Source organism: Balaenoptera acutorostrata, chromosome 11 (assembly GCF_949987535.1).
Source record: "Balaenoptera acutorostrata chromosome 11, mBalAcu1.1, whole genome shotgun sequence".
Lineage (NCBI taxonomy): Eukaryota > Metazoa > Chordata > Mammalia > Artiodactyla > Balaenopteridae > Balaenoptera > Balaenoptera acutorostrata.
The window spans coordinates 40638971-40665293 of NC_080074.1; the positions used below are offsets into that span (position 1 = coordinate 40638971).

Here is a 26323-nt window from a genome sequence, read left to right on the forward strand (position 1 = left end):
GATGCGTCTCTTTTTCTCATTTTCACATCTTGAAATTTCTTTAGTCTTTTCTGACAAGGTGATGTCTCAAACCTTAAATAATTTTGGTTTTGTTGCTGTTTCTAAATTTCTTTTAATTATTTTATTTTTAAATATATTTTATTGAAGTATAGTTGATTTACAATGTTGTGTTAGTTTCTGCTGTACAGCAAAGTGATTCAGTTATGCATATATATTATTTTTCATATTCTTTTCCATTATGGTTTATTACAGGATAATGAATATAGTTCCCTCTGTTAAATCTTTATTTTTAATTTTTATTAGATCAGAGTTGATTTATACTGTTGTGTTAGTTTCAGGTGTACAGCAAAATGAATCAGTTATACATATAGATATATCCATTCTTTTTTAGATTCTTTTCCCATATACACCATTACAGAGTATTGAGTAGTTCCCTGTGCTATACAGTAGGTCCTTATTAGTTATCTGTTTTATATATAGTAGTGTGTATATGTCAGTCCTTGTATTAGTTCTTGATGTTGTGTTTCAATTATGGATCTAAATTAGAACTAGGCTCTCTAATACAGTGATCTGTCCAGCATTATTCTTATGTTTCTATTTGAATATCTTAGAATAATGCTGGTTTTTAATAGTAGAATATTGCCAGCTCTTCAGCTGTTTTAAACCAAAAACTCCATCTAATTTTCTACATATTTGACAGCAAATTTTAATTCGTCTTTGCAGTATGTTCCTTTCATGAATATGTTTTAATACTTTCCTATTAAATTCATCCTTTATGTTTCCTAATTTCTGATCATCATAATAAATAAGCACATTAGCTTCAAGAATTAAATAGAATGAGAATGTTTATATGTCATTGTATGGCTAGGATGCTCTGAGTTTTTAATTATCTTAGTAAATTCTGTCCAGGGCATAAGAAAACATCACAGGCACAAGAAGGGGTATAATTGATTTGTGAATGTTCTATCTAATTTAAGGGGTAGATAAGGTACTAATGCAAATTTCTTTGTCTTAGTATTTGGTCTGTCTCTAGTTTTTAAGGCTTTGTCCTGGGTAAAAACACACTCTTGCTAAACCGCTCAGTCATTAGGTCTGCTCCTGTGCTAGAATTCCCTCGTGCCCTTCCATCTCCTTCACAGAGTCACTTTATTACATGAAGAAGTTGTTAATGATCATAAGCTGTCTGGCAAGAACTTACTTCAATTACCCCTACAGTCTTTTTTCTTTATCTCTAGCTCAGCTATCCTATATTTACTAAGTGTGCTTGGCACAAAGATGGTTTATAGGTTTAACTATTGATTATTTATATATCTCTCACACTATTACAGAATAGTTGAGCAAGATAAGCATTTACATGTGTACACATTTAAATGTCTGGATGTGCATTTTGAAATGCAATAGTTTACATTTAATGATGGGTCAAGAATGGTAACAATGATTTTAGGAGAACATAAAGATTTTACATTTGAAGTTCCTGTTCAGAAGAATGGCAATGCTACAGACTAGCTAACTGAAGAAGTAAATGATCAGGACAGTGCAGTTTCTGTATTTTAGGCCACTTAACTATCTATCAAAAAGGCACCTCTCTGATGCTATTAAAATTTCAACCTTTTGACATATAAAGATATGTCAGCAATGAGCTTGGTCTGTAACAATACGCCATTGATGATGTCTTTTTAAAAAATCATTATTTATTTATTTATTATTTATTTTTTGTCTGCGTTGGGTCTTCGTTGCTGTGCGCAGGCTTTCTCTGGTTGCTGTGAGCAGGGGCTACCCTTTGTTGTGGTGTGCGGGCTTCTCATTGCAGTGGCTTCTCTTGTTGTGGAGCACGGGCTCTAGGTATGTGGACTTCAGTAGTTGTGGCACACAGACTCAGTAGTTGTGGCTTGCGGGCTCTAGAGTGCAGGCTCAGTAGTTGCGGCACACGGGCTTAGTTGCTCCGCGGCATGTGGGATTTTCCCGGACCAGGGCTCGAATCTGTGTCCCCTGCGTTGGCAGGAGGATTCTCAACCACTGCACCACCAGGGAAGCCCAGTGATGTCTTTTTAGTTTAGTGAATCCTAGAATAACCAAGTTTTCAAGGCTGAAAACCAGAGTTTCACCAAAATGCAGATAATATATATTTTGTTACTCAAAATTATTTATGAGTATTGAACTTCTTTAATCATTTTCTGAAAAAGTACATTGATTTTGCTGTCATTATTGAAAAAATAGTTTATATAAATATGGAATATAAATATGGAACTTGCTAGTTATTTCCCTTCAACACATGAAATTATTTTTTACACTGTCATCTTGTCTATTGTAGTTGATGAGATATCTATTATTTTTTCCTTGCTCCTTTATATGTTATTTGTTTTAATTGATTTTTAAGATCTTTGCATTATCTTTGGAGTTCTGTGGCTTTGTTAAAATGTCTGTGTTTGAATTCGTTTTTCTTTATCTGGTTTGTGGCTGGGAATGATTTTCTATATGGTATTATAGCTTTCTTCAAATATGGAAAATTCTCAGCTATTATCTTGTAACTAACCATCTAGAATTCCTAATAGATATTGGTGTGCTTTCTCATTTTATTCCTCTATGTTTCTTAAGTTTTCCATCTCTTAACATTCTGTGCTCATTCTAGAAAATTTCTTCAGATGTAATTCACAGTCCATTAATATCGTCTTAGGTCATTTCTCTTTTCATCCTAAAAGTTTTCATTAAAGTTTTTAATTTGAAAACTATATTTTTCTTTTCTATGAGTATTTGGTTCTTTTTCAGATCTGCTAATCTGTTTTCATAGTGTCTTACTGTTGGTTTCTATTTCTTCCTTCTTTACTTTTATAATTTTTTAAATGATTAGTTTATGCTTTTTTTCATATTGTTAAGCTATCTCAAAACTTTAGGATTTGAATGCTCTTGCTTATGGTGCCTCATTATGCTTTGTTATGTTGGATAATTCTCATGTGTGGTTTTATCATTATTCATTTAATTGTAAACTCATTTTAGTTTTTTTTTTTTTTTTTTTTTCTTAAAGAGTCCTGTGTGCCTGGTTCAGACATGTTTCCATACAGAATTGTAGGTTCCCATTAGTTTATATAAATTACGTTTGGAGGATTCATGCACTGTGAATAATATACATTCAAGCCCCATACTGACATATGCCAAAGCCTGGTGTTTTGATTTGTCACAGTAGAACTATTTTTTTCCCTGTATTTCATCTAGATTCCTAGGCAGATAAGCTCTAGTCACTTCTCTGGATCAGTGGGTGCAATTTTCTTGCTGCTTCATCAAGAAGGAAGCAGCTCTTCACTGATCCTGAATTTATGTGAGAATTTCAGTTCCAGATCTCGAACCTGCTTAGACCCAAGTCCTGTAGTCATTAGAGACTTGATAAGGGACCGACCTCTCCCTACTCAGTCATGACATCAGCTCTTCGTCTTTCTGCTCTGCCTTCGAGCTCTCTTTCTTTTCTCACCCTTGAGGATTTTCAGGGTTTTAATGTGTTGTTGATCTACATATTTAGAAATATTTATAGTGATAATACTATAGATATGTATGTATGAACAAGAGGTGGTAAAGGCCTCATCTCAGGTATGAAACGAATTGGTAATCAGTGATTAACCTAGAGGCATACAGTGAAATGAGACGATGCTTCACATAGTTCTGTGTGAATTTCACAATGTTAGGAAAAGGATAGCTTTCCGGAGTTCATTATTATCGCACCTGAAACAATTTTATGTCCTTCAACATATCCCCCTGTGACCTCACATTCTTACTGGGTTTTGAAAATATCCTATCATCTATTTTATACATTTCCTTCTGGCTCAGTTTTTCTAGAAGATTCTATCAAGTTCTCTTTGATGTTCCTGTGAACTGTACTATTCTCCTGGGTATATATGTTTAAGATATGTTTAGCTGCACATTACTTAGGGGGTTTAATGTATGGCAAAGTGAAGATTCTTTAAATGCCTTAAAATTGGCAAAAATATTTTCAAATAAAAAAGATAATCAACCCTAAATAAACTAATGAGAGCAATACAACTTTTGCTTTCATTAAATTACAATAAAAAGTATTAACTTCTCCACAAAATATTTTTAAACTGAAATAAGTATCAGCATAAGCAAATATAAAAATCATTTTTATTATTAAATTAGAGTGGTTCTACTCTCATTAAATGTTGCATTTTAATGTTATTAGTTTATTTTTAAGTGATAATAAGTGTAAAGAAAATTGTAAAGAATTAATGTCCAATTTCTATAACTTTTTCAGTCTATTGGTTTATCTCTTCTAATGTCCAATTTGTATAACTTTTTCAGGGTATTGGTTTATCTCTTCTTAAATAGTGTACACATTCTCAGAAATTGCTATATATTCTTTTCTTATCATCTATTTCCTGAATTACATCTAATATCTTCAAGTAGGTAATTTTCCTTCCTATTACCACAATGAATTCTCGAAAGTCTATTCTTTTATATTGACTAGATACACACAATCCTTACTGAATTTAAAAGTGGCTAGTCCAATTTCATCCATAGTGAAGTTACTTTGCCAGACACAACAACAGAGCAAAAGATTTATTCTGATGTGTACCAGAACAGGACACTTAGTCACTGGGAAATGTAATTAAGAAAAATCTCAGGATCAGAAACGATGCCTTTGGTGGCCTGGGTTGTGGGGTATTAGATTCCATAATGGCCACAGTGTAGCCACCGTGGCATTACTTAGGCCTAGCTTTAAGGATTAGATTTCTCAGGCAATATAGCTTTATCTAATATGCAAATTTATACATTTCATTTAAGGAGGTGTAAAGACTAAAAAGACTTAAAGTAAGTGGATCAGATTGATTTTAGTGCATAACTGACAACAGTAAGAATCAGTGAGATTAAAAAGAGTAGGATCATTGACTGTAAACAACTTGGAGGAAAGAAAAGCAGAGAAGAATATGATTAGAGTTACTGGATGACCACTATTTTAGTGGGTCTGAATATTTATGTGTTTGTTTCTTGTTAATAGTCTGCCTCTCCACTAACATGAAATCTCCACAGAACAGGGGTCTGGACACAGGGCTTGGCAGACTGACTGGCATAGGAAATGCTGACTGGCATAGGAAGTGTGAACCCAGGTTCCATGATGAACAGGTTTGTTGGGCTAAGGGAAAGTAGAGGACGAAGATATACTGATTGAAAACCTAAGTGTAGGAAACATCAAACAAGCTTATATGTGAAGATAACTGGTGATATAGGACTGGTCAAGCAATTCCGAAGTATCACTTCAAAGGGATGAGGGAACAAAAGCAATTGGGAAATTCATACAAGGCTGAGTGGCAATACCATTGTTGTCTCATTAAGCCCAGGTTTTCCTAGTAGTTTTTGAAAACTGTGAAGTAGAGATGGAGATAACTCAACCCAGGCATTGACCGTTCCTGTCCTAAGACTCATTTGAATGTTGCCAATACTCCATCTTACCCTTTACTCTTGTAACTTGAGAATAGAATGGAAAAGAAGGGTGCTTTACATTTAAAAATCTCTTCAAAACTTTCTTCAATGGAAAATGAACCATTTTTTTTTCCTAGTGGAATTTCCAGAGTGAAGAGGGATTTTAGGAGCCTACATGATAACTTCTGTTGTGCCTCAACCTCAACGGTAATAGAGATTCTGAAAACTTTTCTTTTAGACATTTTATTTTACCAAAAATTAGAACTGATGAAGTATTACAGGCCCTTTTTCTAGGAAAGGTATCTAACTTCTTTTTTCTTACACTGCAGATTAGCCTAGTAGTGAGGCTTGACCAAAACAAGAGATGCTAATTATTACAGGCCTTTATTTTGAAATTATCAATTTTTCTTTGAATGAAGAATTTTAGTTTGCTTGCTTTTCCATCTCTACCATTTGTTCCTTAGGTTAAATGAAGGTAAAGGGGACTCAGAGCTGCTAAGACTTCCTTGACATCCAAAGAACAGAGGAAGAATAAGACAGATATGCCCTTACTTGGGCCTCATTCCCTGGGTTATTCAGACTCCTGTCTTCCATGACAGGTACAGGTGCTTCCTGTTTTCTCAAACCATCCAAATTTAATGAATAGAAAAGAAAGAGAAATAGTAAAACAGAAAATACTAAAATTCAAATGGAACAAAATATTTTTTTTGGTCTAATGTCTGGGTTAAAAGTAGCAAATTTAGCAAAGTGCCTAAAACACAGTAGATATTCAAGAAATATTTGGCAAATTAAAGAAACACCTGTAGGGGTAAATGCAGCAAATAGGTAAACTTGATCCAATTGAACATGATGCTGAACTTTTTGAAAGACACAGAGGATAGAATTCCTTAGAAAGTGGGGTACAATAAAACCTTGAGTGGCGGCTTGAGTCATTCAGAGAAAAAGCTGTTGGTAGAAGGCTATGAGATCACCAGTTCTCTCTTTCCATTATTCCTTGGTGTCCATTGAATTAGCATTCATGCTCGCTGTCTCTGCTTAAACACTTCCTCTATTCATCTGCTTTCTAAATGGATGTGTACCTACAATATGTATCTATTCATTTAAAAATAACTGAATGCACCTGTTTCCTTGAGCTATAAACATGAACATTAATGAGCATCCTGTCTATTTAATAGTTTAATACTGCTTGGCAACCTGCATTTGAGACCACTTGCCCCTCAAGCTCTATCTCTGGCCTGCATCTCTTCCCTCCATCTACTTTTCCTCTGCTCAGGAGAATACTGCTCATGTTATAACCAGTTTCTCTGTGTTTTACAAAAACATCCTACCCTCTCTTTCAGTTTCTCATTTACTTTATAACCAAACTTGTTTTTCTTTAGTGTCGATATTCAAAGTAAATAAGAATTTTTAAAAATATTTTGTTCAATTGGTTTACTTTTTAGAATCACATAGTATTGTTTTCTACTATTTTCCACTTTAGAGCTTTTTTTTTTTTTTTAACAAATCATATAATTTGACTATAATTTTGTGGATTAAAAAAATTGAATGTGAGCATCTAACATCATTTATAACATTGTTTCTGTGTGAAAACATTTTGAGTTCTAAATATTTAACTTATAAATTAAACGTTTGAAATACAATCCAATTGAAATTAGTGCCTGCCTGTATTGTAAAAGTGATTTTTAAAACCAGTTGAAAACCAAGAATATTTTTATTTATAAAAAGATTCATATGAATTTGGAAGACAATTATTCCAACTATTTTAGGACACATTTATTTTATAAAATAACTACACCTGAAAACCTAAAGATTTTGAGCATTTTCGCCTTTTAGACCCTTGTCTCAGTGGATTCTACAAGATAGGAAGCAAGAATTAATTTTATGGGTCAAGCAGTCTCTGCAGTTTTCCTACTAAATCTAATGTTACTTTTTGCTCTCATTCAGTGTCAGAGGTAATCACAATATTCTGTCTTTTCATGGTTCAGAAGAAAGTTCTTTGTCCCTTCTAACTTAAATGTATACTTCAGAGTTTGGCATATTAAGTTGGCAAACTGTCTGACATTTTTGCATTAAAAATAAAGCTATGAGGAAATTCCCTTACTAAAATTAGATAAAAGAAAAATATTCACTTATGAATAAATGGGGTACCCTTAGCCAAAAGATTTTACTTAGTTGTACCAATAAATTATCTTTTGAAAGTTTGACACCCAGAGGAGTTGTATGAGTAGAAACCATAACAGAAGTACAGGCTGGAATTTTTAAAGAAGTGATGCTTATTAGACATATCTAATATTGAAAGGATGACTTGATATTTAGAAAGCTTTATAAAACTAAAGATTTAAATGTGAAAATAATAATTGTAGAAATTATGAATTTAATACCCTTTACTATGAGATCATTTATTATTTGGCAACTTTGGGAAACTTTTCAGTTGATAGACATTCATACCCTTAACATCTTTAACATTTAATTTTTAATTTCAAAATGTTTACAACTCAAATGAAAGGGGAAAGAAACAGTCTAAAGTCCTTTGTACACTCCTAGGAAATAAAAATATGTAGGAAAAAATCAAAATCCTAATTTATTTTCAATATTTTTATATTAATTATATGTCTATAGCTTTAAAATGTTTTCCTCTTGGCTGTTTCCTTACTGTCATATTGTAGAGTAGTGGTTTTTAAACTTTGGAGTGCATTGGGATGATCTGATATACATATTTAAAATGCTGGTTCTAAAGCCCATTCCCAAAGATTCTGATTAAGTACGTCTGGCATGGAACCCGGAATAGATATTTTCTTAGGTTGGCTTCAGGTTACATTTTGAGATGTGTCTCAAAATATTTGCAGAGTAGAAGATGAAATTGTTTCTAAAATGCAAAGTAGAAGAGTATAAAATGGGAATATTTTAAGAACTGTATGGTAAGTACCACACTGTCAGATCATCAGCTGTGCCTTTCATTATAAAATGATTGAAATAACCATTATATATTAGCAGTGACAATTATTGCCTAAGAAAGAAACTTTTGATTCTAGGTAATATGCACTTTCAGAACCACTTCATTTGTTTTAATAATCTATGTAAGGAGATTATAAAAATTAGCAAAGAACATGTTTCAGCAATAACAACTGTGATCCTGTAAAATCATACTGAATCAGAGATAAGAGAAACTTCCAGCATTCAAATGGTTCATTCCCCAAAGGTGAAGAACTGTGTTATAACACAAGCCTACTGGACAGATTTATTTAATAAGATGGTGAATTTATAGGAGTGTAGAGTTGGTTTATTTCTGTATGATTTTAGTATCGGAGACCTATTGTAGCCAACTTCCTCAGGAAGAAACTAAGATGCAAATAGCAGAATAAAGTTCAAGACACGGCCTCATACTATAACATTATTTCTCCTGTATACAATGAGAATCATGTGAAAGACGATTCTTTAGAAATCCAAAACTTCAGTAACATGAGACTCCCAATAATGATTAGTGAGATAATTTAATCATCTCCAATTTACTTCAGAGAATTGTGGTTATGCCGAGTGAAAGGGTGTTAGAAATGACAGACCAAAGAAGCAATTTGATTGGTTAATGAAGAGTCTAAGAATGATAATTGAATTTGACGGAATTCATTAGTTGGGACATTCAAGCAGATACTCTACAACCCCAATTATGTACTCTAACATATGTAATAGTCACAATGTGATATATGTACTTCATTGTTGAATTAGGCATATAGGAAAGAGTAAGGCATAGTATGGCACAAAGAAACATCAGCCTGAGACAAATCTGCCTCCACTCCCACCCCTTACCCAATATTGTTGCTAATTTATCATCTGTACAGCAGGGCACAAAAGCACAGAGGAAGATGCTATGACATATTCTTTTAGAATGCAAGGCTGCTCAAGATCATCTACAGATAATGAACCATGACAACTTTGGATTTGATGAAGTACAAAACAAGAGTGGGAGAAAGCAAAAATGTTATATAAGTGGCCAGTGCCCCATCAACTAAACTAGCACGTCAAGGGCATTAATACTAGTAATAATTTCAAAAGACATGACAAATACTAAACATTCTTTTGAAGTAAGAGATACAGTCCTCCAATTTTCCACACAAATGCATTTTTCTTCCACATATCACAAGTTCATCAACAAAACATATCAAAGTTTCTGGTTTTTTTCCACGTACCTTACTTAGTTGCAATGAAATTTCCAGGAATGAAGCAATAGGCAGGTGAATGGTCTCCAATTCAAAGCCAGGCGTTTGTCAAGCTCTTGCTAGTTCGTTTTCCTGGTTTCCCTTGAGAGAAAGAGAAGAATGGAAAAAATTCATAAAAATGCTGGCCTGCAACTCCGCACCCGCCTTTGCTACTGAGTGTGTATATAGACTTTTGCTGATGTGGTCCATTCATTATTCACATCCAGCTCTAGCTTCCTCGTTTCCTGGTTGCGCTACATGCTCCAGGCTAAGAACCAAGAGGTATGAATCATGTGGACATAAAGAAAAATCTAGAAGAAGAAATGTTTCAAGAAAGCAACTTTTTTTTCCTATTTCTTCTGACATAGCCTGTTCTATGGCATTGCTCCGTAGAGGAGAAAGTGCATGTGCCGCCACAGAAGGCACCCAGTGGAATTACCACCCAGGGGGATTATCTCTAAGCAATTCATACTTTGTTTTGCTAACACGACTCCTTGTTTAGGATACTGGAGTGCTGTCCTTCTCTGGCAGTGTTCCCTCATATTTTAGAATTATTGAAAAGCTAACTGAGTCTATTTTGATTTGTGAATCTCTTTGCAAGCAACAGCAGCTGCAGCCGTGCTAATAAAAAAGAAAGGCATTGTTATGTACCTAGGAAGGACATTGAAATACTGCACATACAAAAACATCTGAGTTGTGGAGGAGGTCTATCAAATATTCTAATAGTTCCCTTCCTTGCTTGCTTCCTTTGTCCTTTTCTTCTCCCTCCTTTCTTTTCCATTCTTTTTTCTTTTCTTTCCTTCTTCCTTTTATTCTTTCTGTTTTCTTTAATATACTCTTTTATTGCATGTATTTATTCTTAGATACAGAGCAACCTATGGTACTATCTTATATTTGAGATTTTAAAATAATGATTTTAGAATATGGAATCTCAAAAACACTAAAGTAACAGAATTCATCCACGAATGCAGAAACTCACATAGGGAGACTTTAAGTTATCAGCTGCATCTTGTAGCTCCAATTAAGAATGGAGGCTTTGCAGATTCCAGCAGCTCTGATACTAATCAGACCATTCTGCTCTCTTTACAGCTGAAGTTTCAGTTTTCTGGAGGAAGCTAACACGGCAACACCCTGTTATTTGAGGATTCAAGTTTTCCTACTTCAGGATAAATGAATACACAATCTCCTGCAGCTTTCATTATATTCTGAATAGAATTTTACAGTTCCTCTGAAGTTATTAAGGAGTCCTCTTTGCCAACTAATGGACCAGAATCGTTCTGGCATAAATCCGTGTAGGAAAATCTTTTGGGGGTTTCCTGGGTTTGGGAAAACCTTAGCTGTTGGTTTAAAGGAGAAGATGCTACATAAGACAGTGTAATTCTCTGAGTGGTTTCTGAGCTCCATTTTGCCTGGCTGAGATAGACAAGGGAAGGTTGACTCCAGCTCAGGCTATTTCCATTATAGGTACTTATTTATAATCTGTGATTCATTCAATGAATATTAATTGAGTGTCTATTGTGGACTTTTTGTTGGCCAGGTTTTGGGGCTAAAAAATGAAAAAAGATAGTTTCTTGCTTCTGAAAGAATTGGCGAGACAGGTAAGGAGATAAAATAAATTATTACTACAAATAGATAAGCGTCACAATGGAGATGTAGGATATGGTAGGCGTCGATAAAGGATTCTTCCCATCCTCTAGGAGAATTCTAAGTTCTCATGTGGAATGAAGCAGAAAACATCACAAACACTGTGTGTTTATGCACATCTATGTGTGTGCCCTTCACACACACGTGAAGTAAGCGGATAAAACAATAAAGTCCTGATCTATGTCACTCCCTGGAATTATTTAATAGTTTACACAACTGTGGCTTTTCACAATTGGATCTTCTTTTCAACAATGGTTCCAAGCATAAAATGACTTTTCCCACCAGAAAGCATTAAAAACCTCTTTCCCATAGCTACAGGTCCCAGAAAGTATCTGATTTCTCAGATCACAGCCCCCAGGGTCATTTTCTAAATGTTGGTGAGAATACATGAGTTAGTAATATATACCCATTTTGGAAGCCAAATAGCAAAGATTAAAAAACATCTGTCATTGGAGCTATGAGCCTACAAGCAAGCAGTAGACTTCCAGCAGAGTCTGGGGCAGGAACAGTATGCAACACAGATTTTAAAACAAAAGATTCAACTAGAATTATTTAGCTCAGTCACATGGTTTAAAAGGATATTACCAGCTCCCACCAGAACCCACTTTACAATGTGTTACATAAAACCATGGGTTGTAAACCTAAGACAGTTTTTATACAAATTCATTCTTTCTCTCAGAAGTGATTTTCTAAATGCTTATTCGTGTCAGGCAGGGTGCAAGACACTGAACGCTCACTGGCAAAGGAGACAAACGGCTGCCTCTAGTGCCCACCTCACCTCGCCCCATGGAGACTGCAGGCTAATGAAAGAGAGAGATGATAAAAACATACATACAGAGCATGTGTCATTACATACTTTACATGTAATAAATTCCAAAAAGGACAGGTAAAGATGCTGGGAAAGTGAGATCAGGGGAGCTTCATCCAGAATTGGCTTCCTTGCAGAAATCACATTCAGGAATTAGCTGGATTTACGGGTAGGATGGGGTAAAGGGGTAGATTCAAAATACGACAATATATGTGTAAAGTCCTGAGCTCCGTATGCTTGAGGAACAAGGACGACAAAAAGGGTCAATGTGGTTGAAATGTAGTGAGTGTGGAGAGGTATGGGGGTATCAAGGCTGGAGGCAGGCATGGGGCAGCCTCTGATGAGGGTTCTAGGTGAGGGGACCCTGGAAGCCACTGAAGCATCGACTCCCTTTAGTTACTCTTTGGATAATGGATTGGGGTGAGGATATTTATCACTATTAAAAAAAACAACAACTTTCTTTTACCTATTCTTAGGAGTGAAATTTCTCGTATTGATTTAAAAATTAATTTTCTGACTCCCTGATGTTGAATAGGTCTAGGTTTATTTGTTCTCTTAACTCTTCAGTAATGCTGTATTTTTCTTCCCAGTACTTATCATTACGCTACATATATGCTTGTCTGTTTCTTCCTGGCACCACGACCACCTCTTCAAAAATCTGTAAGAGCTCAAGGTTTTTTCAGTTTGGTTCATTGATGCTTATCTAGTGCCTAGAACATCATATGGCTACTATTCTATACAGTCGTAGCTCAACAAATACATGTTGAATGTATAAATGAATAGATAATTTAGAAAACTGTCTCCTGATGCTAGCAATCATTTACTATTATTTTTATCCCTAAGTTACTTTCATGCCAGGTCAGCTTTGCATGCTAATGTAGAGCTTATTAGACTAATAAAATGTGCTCCTGGTGATTCGTCATTAAAAACAGTATTTGTAAATATACGAACAGCTCATACAACTCAATAACAAAAAAACAAACAACCCAATCGAAAAGGGGGCAGAAGACTTAAACAGATATTTCTCCCAAGAAGACATACAGATGGCCAACAGGCACATGAAAAGATACTCAACTTCACTAAGTATTAGAGAAATGCGAATCAAAACTACAATGAGACATCACCTCACACCGGTCAAAATGGTCATCATGAAGAAGTCTATAAGTAATAAATGCTAGAGAGGATGTGGAGAAAGGGAACCCTCCTACGTTGTTGGTAGTAACGTAAATTGGTGCATCTACTACGGAAGACAGTATGGAGGTTCCTTAAAAAACTAAAAACAGAGTTGCCATATTATCTAGCAATCCCACTCCAGGGCATATATCCGTAGAAAACTCTAAATTGAAAAGATACGTGCACCCCAATGTTCGTAGCACCACTACTTACAATAGCCAAGACATGGAAACAACCTAAATGACCATCGACAGATGAATGGATAAAGAAGATACTACCGTATCAACTGAGTGGAATACCACTCAGTTATGAGAAAAGAATGAACTAATGCCATTTTCAGCAACATGGATGGACCCAGAGATTATCATACTAAGTGAATAAATCACGAAGAGATAGACAAATATCATATGATATCACTTATATGTGGAATCTAAACTATGATACAAATGAATTTATTTACAAAACAGAAACAGACTCAAACATAGAAAACAAACTTATGGTTACCAAAGGGGGTGGGGAGGGATAAATCAGGAGTTTCGGATGAGCAGATACAAAGTACTATATATAAAACAGATAAACAACAAGGTCCTACTGTATAGCACAGGGAACTATATTCAATATTCTATAATAAACCATAATGGAAAAGAATATGAAAAACAATATATATATGTATACACACACACACACATATATAACTGAATCCTTTGCTATACACCAGAAACTAACACAACATTGTAAATCAACTATACTTCAATTAAAAAAAAAGTATTTATAATTGTAGCTTATGTAAAAGGTATAAATAAACCAATTTGGGCAAAGTAAATGAATAAAAAAATAAAAGATGAAGAACCTAACTTGAAAGCAAAATATACTTGTCCTAACATTACTTCTCTTAGATTTTAGGTTCACTCATTTTAGGGTAAGAGTCAATCATTTTTCAGTAAATTCTCTTGATATTTTCATAAAACTCTAAATCCTTTTAGTTATCAATTTAGAAATGGATACAGATAAAGGGCTCTCTGGTACCATTTATTTGACAGGGGAACTTAGAGGAATTAACCAAATATATGTACTTCACATTTTGTAATATTAAAAGATTATATTTTTATGATACAGATGAATTCATAAAAGCTCATAGACAAAATAAAATATCTAATAAGTTAGGAATTTTAATAGACTGCCTCCACAGAGTGAGATGTTTAATTTATCAATTATTTTCTTCCATTGAACACATGTACTATAAATTTTACTGGGTTAGATACAAATTGTTGTAATACACCAAATAACTTAAATAATCTAGAGGAATGTGCTTAAGCTAAAGTTTTCCCAAGAAGAACTGCCCAACTTATTTGCTTATGGTGCCCTTAATTTTTACTTACGTATGTTCACTTTTTTATAGTGTAATTTAAAAAGGTTAATTTGAGTACACTTTAATATGAAAAATTTAATGTTGCAGTAGTCAGTGTAAGTTAAATGGTTCAGTGAACCTTGGTAAAGAAAATATAAATGATTAGTTTATGATGTATTATTAACAGGGGTCAGGTTTTTGACCTTATGTATAAGCAAATCACAGACAATATACCAGCCAAATTACCTGAGACATGAAAGTGTAAAGAAAAATTACATTTGAATATCCTTATGGCAAGATGCCCTGTAAGACAATTGCGTAAGAAGAATCTTGTTTGCAATGTGCAAAGGCAAAAAGTGGGGGAGAAAGCAGGAGAGGTAGGCTCTTGCACCATTCAAAAATTTTTTCCCTGTTAAAAAATAATTTAAGACAAAATGTTTGCAAATTGTATTAGAAACATAGAATGTGGAAGGACTTTAGGAATTATCTAGTCGTTGGTTTCATTACCTATTGGTGGGAACTATAGCTCCAAGAAGACTGCAACCCCCTAAAGTATTACATAGAATTGCACGCATTTATGTATTTGTGCATTTTCACCAGATTCTCTAAAGGGGTCAGTGATTCCCCTCCTTAATAAAAGGTTCATAAATGGAACTTCACCTGCACAAGTTTCCATAGCCTATTAGTAGCATAGCAGAAGCTGTCATTCATGTCTTTTGATTCTCAATCCAGTGAGTGAAAAGTACCTTTTTCATTACAGACTTCATATTTCCTTGCTATAAGACACCGTCCAAGTCAAACCAACATAGCACTTTACTTCTAAGGATACAATGTTAAAATACCATTAACTACTTAGAAAAACAAGTTTTTGCTTTATAGTTAGAATTAAAATTTATTTGGATTTTTTTAAAGCAAAAAAATTGCCAGGGAGAAATCTTTTACCATATTAGTCAATGTGGGATAAAAGCTACAAAGAATTTTATATCATTATTCTTTGTAACTTGATCAGAAGGCGTTTGAAAGCCTTGGCTCTCTTGTCTGAGTTAATCCACAAAACAGTGCATCTGCTTTCATCGTTTTCTTTTTTATTTCTAAAATTTCAACATAGAACACACTGTGAATTTTAACAACCTGTTTTTGTTCAACTGATTGCCTTCAGTTTCTCTATTCCTTTGTTATTGAGGACAAATGAATATATTTCTTTTTTCTTTTGTAAATGTATTTTCACGTTTGATTTTAAATTATTCAAAATATGTTTGGACCTCTTTATAAGATAAATTTAGTTAGGAAAGGAATCTAGTCTAGAGATTTGCTAAAACTGGCCATGATGCACATAATCTATTTTTTTATGCCATCATCTATTGACCACTGTTAGTGGTATGCTAATTACTAGATAACAAACTAGCAACACTAGAAATACTTGACCACTGTGGGAATTTAGGTGAACTCTGATCTGAAGTGCAGGTAAAAGTCACTGGGAGAACAGATTTAGGAAAAACACACAAGCATGGAAGGCATGTATGTATAATGCATTCTATATTATATATATCATGCATATATAATATATATTAATTATATTATATATAGTGCATTATATATATATCTTCCATGCTTGTGTGCTTTTCCTAAATATATATATATATATATATATATATATATATATATATATATATATATATATATATATAAAATGCATTATATAAGACTAAAGACAAGTAAATAATTTTATGCCACTATCTGAGTCAGTCACAGTCTCAATTTATTACAATCATTGTAAGTGTATTACAATCATTCTTGGATTGAATAAGCCAAGAGATTAACATTTTATTCTGCACAGCTCAAGTTCTAGCAGACTTTCTTACATGTATGAGTGGAGCAGGGAAAGAGAATGAACAATAATTCGTAGGTGAGGTTAGAAATCTAGAGACACAAAATGCTAAAATCAGCAGAACACTGACATGTTCTTAGATTTTCTTTAGCTGCTTGTTTCAAAGCTACTCTTTCAGTTTGGGGTTGGTAGATGCAAACTATTACATTTAGAATGGATAAACAACAAGGTCCTAATGTATAGCACAGGGAACTATTGATATAATCAGTATTTTCTGGTAAACCATAATGGAAAATATAAAAAAAGACTGTATATAGGTGTATAACTGAGCCACTTTGCTGTACAGCAGAAGTTGGCACAAAATTGTAAATCAACTATAATTCAATAAAAAAATAAATAAAATAAAGATACCCTTTCAATAAATTTTTCAAAGAAGCATAATTAACATTTGTGCTATTTAATAAATTGGAGTTTTTAAATAGTTTGAAATAATATTTATATTGTTATACTTATTTATAACTATTACTATTTTACTATAAATCCAATTTAAGGAAAAAAAATAAATGAAAGTAAAATGCAAAAATAAATGCTGTATGAAAAAAAGGTTTTTTTTGAGTGATATTTCCAGTAAAGGACTGAATTGAGCTTTCACAGACTTATTTTTTGGTTGTCGCTGTGTTCTGTCTTTAGAACTTCCTAGTTATAATCCTCAATTCCTTCATCTAAAAAAACAAATATAATAATAATAATTACCCAATAGTGCTATTGTGAGAATTGGATAAATTAATTCACTTGAAATGTTAGCATATAATAAGCTCTGTTGGGTTGGCTAGTGTTAATGTTACCATTACTGACATCATTATTCTTTTTAATATCAAGTTAACACAACTTCAAATTTAAAAACACTTCAGCCTAAAGGTTCCCATTCTTGAACGCTGAAGGCACATATAATTATGGTATATTGGAGGGTACATCACTGTATTGTTATTCTAGTTTTTACGCACATGTCCTATTTCCTTATCTGGCCTCTAAGTCTCTTCAGGGCAAAAACTGTCTTATTAATTCATCTTTCCCTTTCTCTTGTCCTCTATCTCTTCTTTCTTCTCTCCTTTACATTAACATATTTATAGAGCACCTACCTTGTGCTAGACACTTTTGTAGGTCTGAAGTTACAGAGGCAAACAAGACAGATCAGATCCCTGCTTTCATGTTGCTTAAGTTCTTGCAAAATTCAATTAAAACTCTGTTACTACAGTATTTGCTAAATTCTATACTAATGCCAATGTTGGGGTACCAAATACAAAAATAAAGACATGAACAAATATATACATAGTAAATATTTTAGAAAATGTATTTAAAATGTAAGAAATTGTAAAAGATGTAAACTTTCTAAAAAGACAACAAAAATCATGAAAAATTAACTGTAATAACGAAGGCAGAGTATACTGACCTTGTTTGAATGGCTCTGTATTATTATCAAGTTCAAGCTTTTTTCATGTAAGTAAGTACTAAATGAACCAGGTCACAATAAAATTTTTTATAATTTACAAAAGAGGCTTTCAACTTTGATGAGAAAAGAGCCTATCAATAAACAAATAAATGAAGTTGTAAAAAAATTTATGGTATACTTTATAACAGTTTATTTTGCACAAAATATTTAGTCCCACATTTTTAACATCACATTGTCAGTGTCATAAGAACCCAGATATGAGAAAACCCAGACTTAAGCAAGTACAATGCAATAGAATAAGGAAGCCCCTATTGAAATAGCTTGCTCATGTAATAGTAACCATAAACTTCTCATTCTAAAGTTTATAAATTACCTATATTGTTTTAAAAATTACATATCTTCTATGTATGATTTGGGCAATAAGAAGATAACACAAGTAGAAGACAACTGTATCAATCTCAATTGAACAATTAAACATTTACCTATTTCTTAAATCAGATGTAAAAGCACATAATTTACAACAACTAAAGCTACCCAAGAATCACTAACATTTTGAGTCCATCAGTTATATGGGGGAAGGGAGAATAGGGTACTTATTTTTAGTTCCTAGAATTATTTTATATTCCTAAAAACATTATGTACTAAAGAGAACCACTCAAAAAATCAAAGTTAGAAATTTTTATAAAGTTTAAAACCAATTTTAGAATAACTAAAAAAATCAGTCTACTTTATTTTCATGTTCTTTAAAATATGTACATATAAATCAGTGAAATATGTTTACTTTGAAAACTCTCAGAACTTTAGGCTCTGCAAAGTAAGAAAATTTATAAAATTATCTAAAGCTACTATATTAGAATATACCCATTTCAATCTAAAGCACTGTACTCAATACAGCGTCTTGTATAAAGAAAGAAACAATTGATATCTCTTGGTAGAGAATCTTGGATGATGAAATTATCTAGTGATGTCTTTGATCTGCAAACCTTGGTTTTCTCGTGTACTGTTGACGGCTAGTTGGCAGTAAACCATTCATCAAGTCCTTTCTATCCTACGAAAATGATAATACTATTATCCCCATCTCCAACCTCATTTCTCCACACTCTCCTTCAATAAGGAGTCAAACTTCTGGAATAAGTCAAGCTACTCCCTCCAATCCTCACTTGACTTATTTCTATTTCAACTCCTTAACATGGCTCATAAGTCTTTTCTGGCCTCATATACCTTCCTCATCTCTGTCTTCCTCAGTCTGTTCTAGACACACTGGCGATTCCTCCAGCCCAACAGACCATGTTCCTACCCAGGGCCGTTGTTCTTTCTACCACACATCTTTTTTCCTGGATATTTACATGGCTCATTTCCTCTGTTTATTCCCACTTTTTTTTTTTTTAAATAAATTTATTTATTTTATTTACTTATTTTTGGCTGCGTTGGGTCTTCGTTGCTGTGCGCGGGCTTTCTCTAGTTGTGGCGAGTGGGGGCTACTCTTCTTTGCGGTGCGTGGCCTTCTCATTGCTGTGGCTTCTCTTGTTGCAGAGCACGGGCTCTAGGGTGCACGGGCTTCAGTAGTTGCAGCACGCAGGCTCAGTAGTTGTGGCTCACAGACTCTAGAGCGCAGGCTCAGTAGTTGTGGCACATGAGCTTAGTTGCTCCGTGGCATGTGGGATCTTCCGGGACCAGGGCTCAAACCCGTGTCCCTTGCATTGGCAGGCGGATTCTTAACCACTGTGCCACCAGGGAAGCCCTGTTTATTCCCATCTTTTATCAAATGTCACCTTTGTAGGGAAGTCTTCCTTTGCCACTATACCCACCCCCACCCCGTATATTTTCTTTATAACACTTATCAAGACCTGATATTATAGACTTTCATTTGTCCATTTGTTTGTCTCCCTCTTGTTACAATGCATGAAGGCAGACATTCCTGTCTTATTCATGCCCATAATACCAGCACCTGGGACACTATCTGGCTCATATGGGCACTCTATAAACATTTGTTGAATGAATGGGTTCTTCATGTTTTAGCTTAGATGGTTTGTCTGCTAAACCATTACTGAATCCCACATTGGCATGGTTCCACTAAATTCTAAGTTAGGTGTCCTGCCTAACTGTTGAGTCCCCCCTGCACTATGCCTGGCACAGACTGGGCAAGTGCTCAGTTATCTCTTAGGTAATATGTACAGTGATGACCCTTTTAGGTCTATTTTCCTTTCAGAATTCAGAGTAAATTAAGAGATGATATGAGTTATTCTTTTCAAATTTGTTTTAAACATACATGGAACACTTTGAGATTCACAGATGAAATTTTCAATGAAATGGTGTAGAATATACATCCTCTTGAATTAATTTCATCCTGCTTCTTTGGGTATTGTCCATAAAATGTTCCCTCTGTGTATTTCAGAGATTCCAAGATTTATTTTTGGAAGGTTTCAGTGAGACGTAGAGATCCTTATGAGAATCTCATGACTCTTCAAATAAAAATTTACATACACTCTATATTTTGTTTATGCTTTTAAGAGATCAAAACCAACCTGAAGTCCCAAATAGACTCCTACTCTATGGACCTTGAGTTAAGAATCTTTATTCTTTTTCTTCTCTATTTTTGTTTTTTACTAGTTTATAAACAAGTTCATTTTTCTCCATACTAAGCCAAAATATTAATTCTGCATCAACTACCCTTTACTCACTTTTTTCCTCTTTATTATAAAACTTTCATAGTGAACTTTTCTGCATTTACTTCCATATATCTATTCAATCTTCAACAATTCGGCTTCCTCATTCATTATACTAAAGTCATCATGCATCTCATGGCTGTCAAATCTAACACCTAATTCTCAATTTTCAACTTCTCTGCATTATTGAGATTGTTAAGCACCATTCCACCATTTCAAAACTTTGGTTCTGTGTCAATGCCCATACTTTTTGGTTTTTGTAGTTTTTGGTCTTTGTAGTTTTTGGTTTTTGTAGTTTTGTGGTTTTATTTATTATTTTTAAAAATTTTTATTTATTTATTTATTATTTATTTTTGGCTGCATTGGGTCTTTGCTGCTGCACGTGGGCTTTCTCTAGTTGCCGTTAGAGGGGGCTACTCTTCGTTGTGGTGTGCCGGCTTCTCATTGTGGTGGCTTCTCTTGTTGCGGAGCACGGGCTCTAGGCTCACGGGCTTCAGTAGTTGTGGTGCACAGGCTCAGTAGTTGTGGCTCGCGGGCTCTAGAGTGTAGGCTCAGTAGTTGTGTCATACGGGCTTAGTTGCTCTGCGGCATATGGGATCTTCACGGACCAGGGTTCGAACCTGTCTTCTGCATTGGCAGGCGGATTCTTAATCACTGCACCACCAGGGAGGTTCCTGTAGTTTTGTGTTTTATTGTAGTTTCCTTTTTTTGCTTCCTCCTCACTATATTCTAGACCCAAATTTTCTCCTGCTGGCTATCTACTTACAGATGTCCTACTGGTATATTAAACCCAAAAACCTCAAATGAAATGTTGCACATTTCCCTTACGCTTTTTCTTATTTTGTGTTCCCTGGCTTAGTATCTGATAAGAAAACTGAAATTCATCTTTGACTCCACCTAACTTCCACTCCCACATCTGATTAAGTGTCACATATTATTGATTCTTCCCTTGAAATGTCCCTGATATTCTTTCCCTTCTGCTTTCTCAGTCCACTGACGAATCCAGACTCTTATCATGTTATTGCCTATATGTGCTTTAGCTTCATAACTGATGTCTTCCATTTAATATCGTGCCACTTCATTCCAAGCTCCACAGTGCCCTGCCCTCTAGCCTTGCTCTTTTTACAATACCAGAGTATTTTGTGTTGCTATTAAAAGATGTACTTTTTTTCTTCCAGATACTGCAGTTGATTACATACAAGTCTGCTTTTGCCACCAGATTATGAATTCCTCAAGGGGAGAAATGATATTCTAGCCTCTTTTGTACGTTCCATAGTGACCCCTTGCCCACAGTATGCATTTGATAAATATTTGTTAAATTAAGCGTAAGATATGTGAGAAAAAACAGTTCAGAAAATATGTCATCACTGTGCTAGTCTGGCTAAGATGCCTTTCTCTACTGTAACACAAGAAAATAAAACTACATCATTGTCCCTAATAGTTTATGCTCAAATATTAGCTAATATCGTACTTGTTATCCTTGATATTTAGTTTTTGAACAAGGAATTGTTCAATAATATACTGGAAAAATGAAAGAGAGTAGAAGCATATATTGACTTAATGGTCACATGTTATCAGAAGCCAATGATTATTTCACTTAAATTTCTCTCAATAGTTATTAGCAAGACAAGGCTTTTATGAATATTAACTTTTTTTAGTGTTTTATATGTATAACAAGAATGCAGGAGGAATAAGTACTTTCTCCAATATGATATCAAAAATATATAATAGGGGATTAATTCACATCCTTAAGTTTTTGACTCATACCTCTGGATTCTGTCTAAGGCTCTGTAAATAAATAGATAGGTGACTTACCTTGTTCTTATTCTGACTTAATCTGAAACAAGTGATATGACAGAATGCTTGACATATATGTTGTGAAAAGCTAAAACTATGGTGTAAGAGGAAACTATTTTCCATAGATTGTCAGGCAAAGTAAATAGGCAAGATGACATAGTAGAAACATTGCAGGTCCTTAGAATTAGACAGGTTTGGAATTAAATAGTGACTTTAACATGTACCAGCTCAGGAATCTTAAGAGAATTGTTCAAACTCCCGAGTTTTCTCATCTTTAAAATGGTGATAATGGTACCAGTCTTAGAGTTACGAGGATAGAATGAGGTGAAGTATGACAAATGAATGATTAAGGTATATAAATGTTTCCTGCTCAGAAAATACTGGTCCCTTCCCACTTCCCTGTCTTCTAACAGAACATAAAATAGACACAGTCAAAATGTAAACTCTGAATTAATAAATTAGGGTTCATTACATTCATTTAGTTCAAGAATATGTATTGATGTTCTACCAGGTTCCAGGAAACATGGTATCTTTGGCAGTGACTTGTACAGAAGGGGCCTGAAGAACAATCTTGGTCCAAGTGTCAGCTCCAGGACTTATGCTGTGGGATCACTGGCAAGTGGTTGACCCATGTCACACCTGTGAGACATTCAGAAAGTTGTTTCCTGTAAAATGTAACTGAAGTAATGTTCAATTTACTAGGTGACCCTTGTAAAGATGTTAAGTGTTATGAGGATTGGATGTAGATTTGAGGGGGAAGCATGTTCTTGTTTTGGATTTAAATATCTTGTATTGGAAATACCGGGAGGCCAACCAAGCACACAAATCTAGTGGGAAGCTAAAAAGAGGATTACAGACTATATGCTCCAGGAGAGCAGGGGTCAGGTCCTGTTTCCTTTGCTCAGTATTATGTCTCCCTGCTCATGCTATCTGCTCAATCAGTAATGACAATGACAGCACAACGAATCTAACAGAGCACTTATTAATAGAAGACTTATTATGTGTCAGGTTCTATTCTAAGAATTTTACATATGTAGTTAACTCTCACAGCCATACCATGCAATACGAGAAATTGGGGCACAAAGATATTAAATAACTTGAACAAGGTCACCTAACTGATAAGTAAAGCTCACATTTATACCCAAGCATTTTGTCTTCAAAGTCCACACTCTTAACTACCCTCTCTAATTTGCAAAACTAAGGAATAAAAAACAAATTTGGGAGCTGAGGATAGAGATTTGAGATTGTTTGTAGAGATGTAAAAACAAGCTAAGGGAATAGCTGAAATCTCTCAGGGAACAAATGAAATGTAGGAAGAGGAAATGGCTAACTATCGTTGAAGAAAACCAACATTTAATACAAGATGGACAGAGAAAATGTAATATACCCAAGAATAGTCAAAAGAAGGGAGCATTGTGTTGAAAGACAAAGTAGTAGAAACTTCTAAAAGTAGAGTGTGTGTTCAAGAAGCCAAGTAAGTTACAGATTCAAAGTATATCTCTTGAGAGTGTTCCTTCAGAGACAGAGTGAGAACATACAGTGGACAATGAAATAAAATATAATGAAATATAATGGTACACAATAACTCAGAGAATAAGCATAGTAATACTACTGTATGTGCACTTCTAATTGTTACTCATATTAGTAGTGTGGGACATTTTGGGATGTTTAGGTACACACACCCACACACACCAACTAGCATCTTCATAAACTAAAAAAAAATACATTTTTTAAAGGCTTAAAAAAGTCAGACAATATTTAATTCCTATTTTATAAAAAGTAATTCAGACAACAAATATTCTTTTTCAAGATGTGTGAAACTAACAAGTAGAGAGAGATAAAAATGAATAATGAAATCTTGAAAGATTTAAAATTATGAACAAATGTTTTAAAGTTTAGAAGTCAGATTAGGAATAATTTCTCATTTCTAATTGGGTCTCACTTCTATTTAGTGTACATAAAATAAATCAATTTCCTCAGTAGCATACAGAATGTATTGACATTACTAATAGTTAATAAAAAAGTATTACTCATGTCAATACTTTAGAATTGTACCGTATTCTAAATTCTTCACATTCATTTGGTCACAACAACCTTGTTAATATAGAGAGTAAAGCTCAGAAGTTTACCTTTCTTTCTTTTTGCTACCCTAAGAATAGAAGAAAATTCATCAGCTTCTGGGGCCCAAACACTTTTTCTTTCAAAGGAATTCTACTTACTCACAGTTCCTCATTCTAATCAACCAAGGCTGCTATGAGAGGGAACTTGGGCAATTGCAAAAGATTAATATTGTGAAGCTTCCATGTATGGTTTTTCTCCTTTCAAGATTTTTTTTTTTACTTAGTTATCTCTGTCTGGCTATAGTTTCACAATATCTTCCTTAGAACACAAATTGTAAGACAGTTTTTATATCATGTACAGTATATTCACTATTATAATTGTTACCATTCAATATAGGTTTGATACATGCAGTCATTCCATTTTTGGTGAGCTAAGTTTTGGACCTTTTCTCAAAATCTTCTAAAATTCTAGAGAGAGAATGTATTACCCCTTGCCCTTTATTAATGTATTAACCCTAAATCTGAAAAGAACATACTAGCAGATAAAGGACTTTTTTCTCTACTAACATGGTAAGACTCTTTTAACAATTCAGATACATGAATGTGAATCCAAAGGAGGGAATATTTAAATTGAGTTTGAACTTTATTCTAATATAAAGTGACATAAAGGGAAAACTGCTAATGAAAAAAATTTCAAATGATCCTTTATTACAGAGCTTCTGAGAAAGTACACATTCCATTAAACATTCACTTTTTCATTTATGCTGCCTGTATTTTGGAGCACTTATTATGTGCCAGGCACTGTGTTGAGATCAAAATTAGAATTAAAAATTAGTTGAGCAAGGCCTGTAGGGAAAATCATTCCAGGGAGGTGGTTCAGCATGTGCAAAGTTTCTGACGTGTTGAGCCCGTGACCAGGGCCACTGAACCGCAGAAAGCACAGTGGGAGTGAGGAGCTGTAGGCTGGGAAGGTAAGGAGGATTCAGATCTCAGAGGTCCTTGTATGTCACAGCAAGGACTTTGGACTGTTTTTCTTAAACTTTATAAAATCATTAAAGAGCTATAAGTGGGGCTTCCCTGGTGGCGCAGTGGTTAAGAATCCATCTGCCAATGCAGGGGACACGGGTTCGAGCCCTGGTCTGGGAAGATCCCACATGCCGCGGAGCAACGAAGCCCGTGCGCCACAACTACTGAGCCTGCGCTCTAGAGCCCGCAATCCACAACTACTGAGCCCGTGTGCCACAACTACTGAAGCCTGTGCGCCTAGAGCCCGTGTTCCACAACAAGAGAAGCCACCGCAATGAGAAGCCCCCGCACCACAACAAAGAGTAGCCCCCGCTCGCCGCAGCTAGAGAAAGCCCACGTGCAGCAACGAAGACCCAACGCAGCCAAAAATAAATAAATAAAATAAATAAAATTTTTAAAAAAAGAGCTATAAGTGGGGTAGGAGGGGGCAGTAACTTAATCAGAGCTGAATTTTCAAAACACCACTTTGGCTGTGGTATGGTGAATAGATCTCAGGGAAACAATAATGGAAGAGTTAAGTGACACAATTATTTATTACCAAACCTTATGAAATAAATTCATTGTTCCTATATATAAGCCAATTCTTTTAAAAAGTTTGAATGACAGCTTGCTTTCAGAATATCCTATATAGATTAGGACTGAGAACACACACAGGCCAACTCCCTGTTTCCTTGCCCCAAACAGACTCACAGATGCCATATTTTCCAATCTCTTTACAAAGCTGACATACTTGGTTGATGTAATATTTAGGTCATAGACTTTGAGCTAGTTTTCTAGCAGTGTTGTTCAGTTTTTATTGATCATTTATAGGCGACCTAGGATAAATCTGCTTGGAGAGAAGTAAAGGTAACTGACCTATGGAGCGATAGATAATATTTAATTATAATGCCCTAAAAAGAATGCTAC

General features: G+C 34.5%; 1 protein-coding gene across 2 annotated transcripts in view; it reads right to left on the reverse strand.

Moving 5' to 3' along the window:
- Nucleotides 1–26323, reverse strand: part of SYT1 (synaptotagmin 1) — a 537233-nt gene that overhangs the window by 420514 nt on the left and 90396 nt on the right. For both annotated transcript variants that reach the window (XM_007194974.3, XM_007194973.3), the window contains exon 2: nt 9609–9719. The gene's annotated coding sequence lies outside the window, so the exon portion shown is untranslated. The remainder of the gene's footprint in view (nt 1–9608; nt 9720–26323) is intronic.